Source organism: Rhinopithecus bieti, unplaced genomic scaffold, assembly GCF_001698545.2.
Source record: "Rhinopithecus bieti isolate Rb0 unplaced genomic scaffold, ASM169854v2 scaffold_9919, whole genome shotgun sequence".
Taxonomy (NCBI): domain Eukaryota; kingdom Metazoa; phylum Chordata; class Mammalia; order Primates; family Cercopithecidae; genus Rhinopithecus; species Rhinopithecus bieti.
The window spans coordinates 1527271-1536778 of NW_016806411.1; the positions used below are offsets into that span (position 1 = coordinate 1527271).

A 9508-nucleotide genomic window follows, 5' to 3' on the forward strand; every position below is an offset into this window, starting at 1 on the left:
AAAAAAAAAAAAAAAAAATGCAACTATTAGGAAAAGTTCATCTTTTCATTTTACAGTACATCAGGTTGTTGGCATATTAATGTCTTGGCTATTTCTAGTATACTAAACATTTAGATGTTTATCTACTTCTCAATCTTTATATTCTTAGCTAAATGCTTATAATCTGATTCACTAACTTTCAGCCATTTACTGTCCATGATTGATAATCTTATATTACTATTTTCCTCAAACCAACAATAGAAAAAGGTGGTTCCTTTACCACTCCCTGTGTCTAAACATGAATGGTTTCACTTAAAAGTTACTCAGTTGAGAACACTTATTGTCAAGTACAATTATTAATTTAATTACTTTAAGTTATACTGATGCTACCATTACATCACAGTGCACCCAACACATAAAGCAACATGTAAAGCAAATGAGATGAGGTCTGATTAAGTGTGTGTGTGTATAGATAGATAGATATGTACATATATAGTTTGTTTGTTTTTTTAGACGGAGTCTTGCTCTGTCATCCAGGCTGGAATGCAGTGGCATGATCTCGGCTCACTGGAACCTCCACCTCCTGGGTTCAAGTGATTCTTCTGCCTCAGTCTCTCAAGTGGCTGGGATTTCAGGCACATGCCACCATGCCCAGCTAATTTTTGTATTTTTAGTAGAGACGGGGTTTCACCATGTTGGTCAGGCTGGTCTCCTGACCTCAAGTGATCCACCTGCCTCGGCCTCCCAAAGTGCTGGGATGACAGGCATGAGCCACCACATCTGGGCATATTTTTTACATTAATTAGCAGTTCTATGCAAATAGATTAATTCCCTGGTGAATTTGTTTCAGACCAATTGACATCTGTAAACATAATTAAATTTAAACATAAATACTTTATCTTATTTTATATCTGCACTTTCTGGTTTTTTTTGAGACAGGGTCTCACTCTGAGATGGAGTTTTGCTTTTGTTGCCCAGGCTGGAGTGCAATGGCATGATCTTGGGTTACCGCAACCTCTACCTCCTGAGTTCAAGCAATTCTTGTGCCTCAGCCTCCTGAGTAGCTGGGATTTCAGGCTGGTCTTGAACTCCTGACCTTAAATGATCCACCTGCCTCAACCTCTCAAAGTGCTAGGATTACAGGCATGAGCCAATGTGCCTGACCTGTATCTGTACTTTAGATTTTAGGTTGAAATGTCCTTATTTTCTTATCTAAAGGATTAAAGGCAACAGGAAGTGTATTAGTCCATTTTTGCATTGTCATAAAGAAATACCTGAGACTAGGTAATTTATAAAGAAAAGAGGTTTAATTGGCTCACAGTTCCACAGGCTGTATAGGAAGCATGGTGGCATCAGCTTCTGGGAAGGCCTCTAGGGAAGGAACTTACAATCATGTTGGAAAGCAAAGGGAGAGCGAGCACTTCACATGACAGGAGTGGGAGGAAGGCAGGGAGATGTCACACACTTTTAAACAACCAGATCTCATGAGAACTCACTCACTATCACAAGAACAGCACCAAGAAGGAAATCTGCCCCCATGATCCAATCACCTCCCACTAGGCCCCACCTGCAACATTGGTGATTACAATTCTACATGAGATTTGGGCAGGGACACAGATCCAAACCGTATCAGGAACCCAGTAGTTCGGTGGTTAGGGAAGAACACCTGGTGATGGCAGCTCACTGCATTTGGCTCTGGCATCATTCTGGTTAGCTTCATTTTTTTTTTTTTTTTTTTTTTTTTAAGGTGAAGTTTCACTCTTGTTGCCCAGGCTGGAGTGCAATGGTGCGATCTTGGCTCACTGCAACCTCTGCCTCCCGGGTTCAAGTGATTCTCCTGCTTCAGCCTCCCGAGTAGCTGGGATTACAGTTGCCCACCACCACACCTGGCTAATTTTTTGTATTTTTAGTAGAGATAGGATTTCACCATGTTGGCCAGGCTGGTCTCGAACTCCTGACTGCAGATGATCCACCCGCTTCCGCCTCCCAAAGTGCTGGGATTACAGGTGTGAGCCACTGCACCTGGCTGTAACTTGAGATCTTAAACTGGGACTTGATAAACTAGAGCTCCAATCTGACTATTTGGAAAAGTTTTGTTAGTCCCCTTATCTGGCATGGCTTGCCGTGCAGTTGCTGATGAGTTGTAACCCTGTCCTCTTTCTTCTTACAAACAGTCTTCATCGGGGAATTCTGATGCTTGGTCTTCTGTTAAGCTACTGGTGGTTCTTACTGTCCTTTTTAGATGGAGGAGCTGGGTTGTTACTCCTCTCTCCACCACCTGTCTTCAGCTGCTTTGTCACCTTTCTGTCTGCTTTTCAGATTGCAGGATTTCTGCTACCTGTCCTTTTCCTTGGTGTCAAGCCCAGGACAATAGGTGTTGCTTTCTGACAGATCCTTTGCTTTGTCTCGATATAGGATTTTTCATGGGCCAATCTGCTGAATTCAGCCTAGGAGCTGAGGCCAACATCTGAGTTTCCTCAGCACACAGGTTTGAAAGAAGTCCTAGCAACTTCAAGCTCAGAACCATGAGTGGCAGTGGCTCTCTCTCCCTTTCCAGAGAGAGTGGAAGCCTCTCTCCCTTTCCAGAGAGAGTCAAGGTTTGGATCAAACAAAGCCCACAAGCACCAATGACCGAGCTGCTGACTACTCCAACATCTCCAACTCAACCTCCTCTTTCTGCCTCTACCCAAATTTTAAAACTTTTAAATATGGGTTTAAAAATGGTGATGAGTAAAGTTGCATCCAAATGTATCAAATAAAATTAAATATCCATAAATGCTGTAATAATTCCTGCTTTGATGCTGAACTAAAGCATTTTCTGCTGGGTGTGGTGGCTCACGCCTGTGATCCCAGCACTTTGGGAGGCCGAGGCGGGCAGATCACGAGGTCAGGAGTTCAAGACCAGCCTGGCCAACATGGTGAAACCCCATCTCTACTAAAAATACAAAAATTAGCCGGGTGTGGTGGCAGGTATCTGTAGTTCCAGATACTCGGGAGGCTGAGGCAGGAGAATCACTTGAACCTGGGAGATGCGAGGTTGCAGTGAGCCGAGATGGCACAACTGCACTCCAGTCTGGGCAACAAGTGAGATTCCATCTCTAAAAAAAAAAGGAAAAAAAAAAGAATTTATTTTCCATTTATATTTCACAGAGTCTCACTTCATATTTCAGCTCTCTCACCTCTGGTACCTGGAGTCCTTGGCTAGTACTGAAATTGAGTAAAGTCATTCTCATGAGTTTTAGTAAACTCAAAACTCATGAAGTTGGCAAAACTCAAAGAATGCTTTTGGTCTAGTTTGACATTGGCCAGTATGTTTTTCATATCCAGTCATTCCTTTTTTCCCTGCTGACATCCTCACTTCCTGCCTGTGGAGTAAAAGTTAAATATTAAATTTGAACTCAATTGAATGTGGACACAAACAATGGTCACCAAGTCTGGGAACAGGTTCTGTGAGTCACTTGAGGCATTTATCCTGCCCTGTTTCAGAGAAATCTCTATTTCAAACTATTCCTATGTGTTACTTATTGAAAAACAACAGACAATCGCAAAAACAAGTTGACCTTTTGTGTTCCTTGAGCCCAGTCACAAAGGGCCCTCATGACTGGGCCTCATGCCAAACAACTTGTTACAAAAAGAGCTAGGGTCCCAGACTGCGCCAAAGCTTCATGAGACCTCTCCTCATCTTGCACGGACTGGTAGCCGACTCTGGAGCCCAGGCTGTTGCTTCCTGGTCTGGTGATGAATCCTCCATAGTCTGGTGAGTGTAAAAAAAATACATATATTTATATATATATTTTTCCTGTCTCCCCTTCCCATTGTAATTTGCTTATTATATCATTTGCTTATTATATATGTATTGCCATATACTTGGGATAAAGGCTGTTTACCCTTAAAAATATTGTCTGTGCCTTTTCTTTTCCCCTTGCACATTTCTTGCACAGAATACTGCCCTGGAGGAGGGGGTGGGAGAAATCTATGGGGATAGTACAGTGAGTCTTAAAATGAACTTTGAAGGTCTCCGCAGAAATAATAGTTTGGAAGAAAAGATTTTTGAATCTCAAAACCATGAATTCTGAGTGTCATAAGCAATGGTACTCAGTGTCATAAAAGACTTGTCGTAAACAGGTTTTGCCATGGGGAAGACAGTGGGCCATGTCCAGGAGGGAAGTTGTAGAAGAAATTCAATGTGCTAAAACCCCAAGTGTGTAGATTAGGAGGATACCTTACTAGCTACATGTTAAAATGTGCTTAAAATCATATTAGTGTAGCCAGTGGTAAAAAGAAGGCTAAGAATTGGGATCTGTTCTTTGCCATTAGTCTAAGAATCTAAAAACTTACCTGGCTGAATAAAAAATATTGAATCTTAAGGGAAATTAGAGCCTATCTTGCTTCAGTGTTTAAAACGTGTTGGCACTTGGCAGAAACGTTTCTTCTCCTCACCATTTCACATAGTCCAGACACAAAAGCAGAACATCTGGCGGGATAGATTATTTTAATTTAATTCTAAGTATGGGAAATGCCCAAGACTCTCTGTGTGAAAGAAAACGGCTGTGTTGCAAGATTTAATAGATGATTTTTATTTAGTAGACATGGGACGGTGTGACTTTTGGCAAAGACAGACTTCCCTGCCACAGCGGCTGTTCTCCACCTGCCCTGGAAGTGGCAGACAGCAGCCCTGGCGTGTGTCATTCACTGCCTCACTCATGACACCTTGTTCTCCAATCTCTGAGCTTCTACGATCAATTTTATCTTAAATAGCTGGGAAATTAATATTTCAAGCCCATTGAAGGAGATATAAAATACATTCCAATTTTGTACGTATGTGTTGCAATAAAAATGCCCTGATTAGAAAGAAAACCACCGGCTCTTGTCCAGCGTCCAGGAGAGACAGGAGATGGAGCTTCAGACCCAGGAAACAAGCTCTCAACCACCCCAGCAGCCACTCTTTATTTTCCTTTCAAATGCTCACTCAAACTTGGGTTTAAATCTTCTGTCTTTACTTGTGTTGGACCTTTCGTTTCTTCATCTGGAGACAGGAGTCATACCCCCTCCACACATCTAAAAAAGTACCCAGTGCCGTAGCAGGCTCAGCCTGGCAACTCCATGAACAGAAGATATTAAAACCAAAACAGAGGTTGCTTGGATCCCAGGACTCTCTACCTCGCCACTTCTGATATTGAATACCCTTCACAAACACAAAGATGTGAGGTTATCTAGAATATTTACTGATGTCCTGAGAAAGGTCTCAACATGTGGTTCCCTCCCTCCACACTTTGTAAAAATGTTCAAATAAGCAGCCACTCAGCTTGTCCAAATGCTTCTTTTGAAAGATCACTCTGTGTCTTTTCAGTGACTTTTTTTTTTCATTATAATGAGTGTGATGGTTAATTTTATTTGTCAATTTGCCTGGGCTGTGGGGTACCCAGATATTTGCTTAAACATTATTCTGGGTGTGTCTGTGAGGGTGTTTTCAGATGAGATTAGCATTTGCATTGGTGGACAGAGGGAAGCAGTTGCCCCTTCCCAATGTGGGATCATCAAATCAATCTGTTGCGTGCTCAGTTGAACAAAAGGGTGGATGAAGTTTGAATGTGCTCTCTCTGCCTGACTGCCTTTCAGCTGGGCTATCAGTCTTCTCCGGCCTTTGGATTGAGACTATATATCCCACCAGCTCTCCTGGGTCTCCCGCTTGCTGATTCAGATCTTGGGACTTCTCAGCCTCCACAATTGTATGAACCAATTTTTTTAAATAATACATCTCTTTCTATATATACACACACATCCTATTGCTTCCATTTCTCTGGAAAACCCTGACCTAATACAAAGGAGTAATACATATATTAACTTTTTAAAACTTAGAATCTATCAAAGCTATTTTAAAAATCACCTTTAGGCCAGGTGCAGTGACTCATGCCTGTAATCCCAGCACTTTGGGAGGCCGAGGTGAGGTGGGTGGATTATTTGAGGTCAGGAGTTCGAGACCAGCCTGAGCAACATGGCGAGACCCTGTCTTTACTAAAACAAAACAAAGCAAAACAAAAATAGCCTGGCATGGTGGTGCACGCCTGTGGTCCCAGCTACTGGGGAGGCTGAGGTGGGAGGATCGCTTGAGCTCGGTGGGTGGAGGTTGCAATGAGCCAAGATTATGCCACTGCATTCCAGACTGGGTGACAGAGCCAGACCCAGTCTCAAAAAGAAAAAAAACAAATTCACCTAAATTCTCAATTCTCTGAAATAACTAGAAACATTTAAATGTAATTATTCCCAATCGTTTTTCTTTATATAATTGCATAATAGCATAATATGCAGGTTTTGTTTTGATTTTTTGAGACGGAGTCTCGCTCTGTCGCCCAGGCTGGAGTGCAGTGGCACCATCTCAACTCACTGCAACCTCCGCCTCCAGGGTTCAAGCCATTCTCCTGCTTCAGCCTCCTGAGTAGCTGGGACTACAGGTACATACTACCATACCTGGCTAATTTTTGTATTTCTAGTAGAGATGGGGTTTCGCCATGTTGGACAGGCCTGGTTTTGAACTCCTGGCCTCAAGTGATCCACTCACCTCAGCCTGCTAAAGTGCTGGGATTACAGGCGTGAGCCACTGTGCCCGGCCTGCAGTTTTGTAATCTGCTTTCTTTCACATTATTAAATTTTTGAGAATATGCTTTTTTAATATTATTATTTATTTCAAATAATTGATGATTATTATTTTTTTAAAATACAGGTGATAACAGAAAAAAACACAAAGAACATAAACCATCATCCTAACTCCCATCAGCCAACAACAGTATTAGGTAGCATCCAGTGAACAACACTAGGTGCATCCCTAAACACAGATAGAAGAATAGAAAATTTTTCACAAAATCAGATTATATCATGTATGCAATTTTAAATAAAGTTGTCGAATTTAATTTTCTGGAATTTATTATTACTATTATTATTATTATTATTTTGAGACAGAGTTTTGCTCTTGTTGCCCAGGCTGGAGTGCAATGGCATGATCTCAGCTCACTGCAACCTCCACCTCCCAGGTTTAAGCGAATTTCCTGTCTCAGCCTCCCTAGTACCTGGGATTACAAGCATGTGCCACCACGCCCGGCTAATTTTGTATTTTTAGTAGAGACCCTTCCTTACTTAACTGAAACTGGGGAGAGGTGGTGGGAATGGCTCACCCTGGGTGAAGGCACTAAGAGGATACATTCTCAGTAGAGAATTTTAAAGGTTGTCCTGCAACCTTTCCACATGCTGTGAGCTACCATGTCTCTTTTAAAAAATATCTCTTTTAGTGGGGCTAGTCTTAAACACCCAACCTCAGGTGATCCATCTGCCTCAGCCTCCCAAAGTGCTGGTGGCTCATGCCTGTAATCCCAGCACTTTGGGAGGCAGAGGTGGGTGGATCACTTGAGGTCGGGAGTTCAAGATCAGCCTGGCCAACATGGTGAAATCCCATCTCTACTAAAAATACAAAAATTAGCCAGGTGTGGTGGCACATGCCTGTAATCCCAGCTACTCAAGAGGCTGAGGGGGGAGAATCTCTCGAACTCGGGAGGCAGAGATTGTAGTGAGCCAAGATCATACCACTGCACTCCAGACTGGGTAACAGAGTGAGACTCTGTCTCAAAAAACAAAACAAAACATAACAAAACCTCTTTTGATGATCAAGCCAACCAGTTGTTTTCTGAGGTATGTAGAAAAGAACCCTGCCTAACACATTCTCCAACCCAATACTGTGCATTTTTCTATCTTCAGAGTGACCATTTAGGTATGAATTTTTATGAGGAAACTTTTGTTTGATCTACAGAAATTCCTTACATTTGACTTGTTTCATTTTCTTCTATTAAATTCCAGAAAATTGCCAGGCATGGTGGCTCATGCCTGTAATCCCAGCACTTTGGGAGGCCAAGGTGGGTGGATCACCTGAGGTCGGGAGTTGAAGACCAGCCTGACCAACATGGAGAACCCCCCGACTCTACTGAAAATACAAAAATTAGCTGGGCATGGTGGCGCACGCCTGTAATCCCAGCTACTCGGGAGGCTGAGGCAGGAGAATCACTTGAACCCGGGAAGCAGAGTTTGCAGTGAGCTGAGATGTGCCATTGCACTCCAGCCTGGGCAATAAGAGCAAAACTTTGTCTCAATAAAAAAATAAATAAAAGAAGAAGTAGGGAAGGAAGAGGGGCCAGGCAGTCATGCTTACACTGTAGGGGTCAATTGGAGACCGTTGGGCACGCAGGCCCTGGACCCTTGGCCTGGCTGCTGCCACCACCAATGAACAACATTACTGTCCCCATCTTTCCATCACTCCCTCAAGATTTGAGTCCCAGGAGGACACACCACAGGCGGTGGTTCAGAGAGTGTGGCAGGAAACATCTGGCCCACTCCATGCCATCCTGGGAGGAAAGGGCCAGTTCTCCCAAAATCAGGGAATTATCCAGCGCAGGATGAATGTTTCTACTAGGTAGCCACAAAAATGTACCCTACAGTAACCACTCCCTGTCCCACATCCATGTATATCTTTCTGCTACTTGCTGGCTGAGGTCCATTCTTTTCCTCTAATTTTGTCATGATTCTGCCTCAGATTCTGAGGTCAGTTGCAGAATTAATCACGGCTAACACCCCCGATTGGGCAGTGCCTTCCTTGCCATCTTATCCATGAGCACTGGGTTAGCAGCTGACCCATTTCGTCAAGTGGGTCATCTCGTCCACCAGATTCTTGACAGCTCCATTCACGGTGGGGCATGGCAGAGACTCGTGTGTGTGTAAACCAAACCCAAACTCTTCTCAAAGTGTGGGACCATTCTCATTTATCTCATACAACCTTACTTGCAAGGATGTTCAAGGGCAGGGTGATGCAGGTCTCAGATGGTGTCCTCTGGGATGTGCACAGCAGATGGCTGGGGAGAACCAGACCCCTGAAACCCTCAAGGCAAGACACGGAAGATGTGCTTCTTGGTCAAAAAAAACCCTCTCGGTTGTTTCCTGTTAATTTGGGATTAAGAAAAAAATATTTCCTTATCTGTAGCTGCATTCTATATGCCTGAGGGTGTTTTCATTTGCTCCACTACAAAGCTCACATCTGGAAAAGCAACTGTGATTATTAATGAGTCATAAGCCACTGTCATTATCCACCATCCATCCACTTTTCATGCGGTCAAACTGGAGGTTAAATAGGACTATGACAGGAATCAACATCCATGCATCTTTGGTCACTAACAGCCAACATCCTCTGAATTTCCCTCATGGATTTGCTATTGCTTTTGGCTTTTTTGCCAATGGTGAGGGAAGCTATCAAGAGTTTTCGATTGTAACGACTTTTTTTTTGTTTTTGACACGGGGTCTCACTTAGTTGCCCAGACTGGCCTATTCCAGGATTTGACCTTGCAGTTGATTCCCTAGACATGTGAAGATCTGAGTCTGATCAAAGATAGTTCAGAGATCATCAAGGTAACATGCAAGGACTGGTGAGTGAAGAGCCACTTCTCCATGCAATGGAACTTGCTTGAGCAAGAGGCCTTCAGGGTCTTCATGCAAG

At 43.1% G+C, this 9508-nt stretch overlaps 1 long non-coding RNA gene across 1 annotated transcript in view; it reads left to right on the forward strand.

Moving 5' to 3' along the window:
• The window catches only part of LOC108532277 (uncharacterized), a 14728-nt gene extending 11973 nt beyond the window's left edge, over window positions 1-2755 (forward strand). The window contains exon 3 of the long non-coding RNA XR_001886401.1: window positions 2395-2755. This is a non-coding gene — a long non-coding RNA (uncharacterized LOC108532277). The remainder of the gene's footprint in view (window positions 1-2394) is intronic.
• The last annotated feature ends 6753 nt before the right edge of the window (window positions 2756-9508 follow it).